The sequence below is a fragment of the Prunus persica genome, chromosome G6 (assembly GCF_000346465.2).
Source record: "Prunus persica cultivar Lovell chromosome G6, Prunus_persica_NCBIv2, whole genome shotgun sequence".
NCBI classification, from domain to species: Eukaryota; Viridiplantae; Streptophyta; class Magnoliopsida; order Rosales; family Rosaceae; genus Prunus; species Prunus persica.
The window spans coordinates 9,902,413-9,902,683 of NC_034014.1; positions in this window are offsets into that span (position 1 = coordinate 9,902,413).

The following is a 271-nucleotide window of genomic DNA, read 5'->3' on the forward strand; positions in this document are numbered from 1 at the left end:
TTTGTTTATTTATTAAATCTGAACCGAGTGGGATTTGTCCAAAACTGAAACCGATTTTTGATTTTTTTTTCTTTAGCAAATTTGAAAAAGGTGAAGTTATTTAAGGGATCGATACTTTGAAAATGCATGACTTATTATTTCTTATGTGAAAATTGGAAGGGGGTCTATTTTTAATTTTTGCACATTGTCGCATATGCATCTTTTATTTATTTATATTTTTATGTTTGAGGTCCTTTACTATTGAGAGGAGCGATAGTACTAAACTCACACA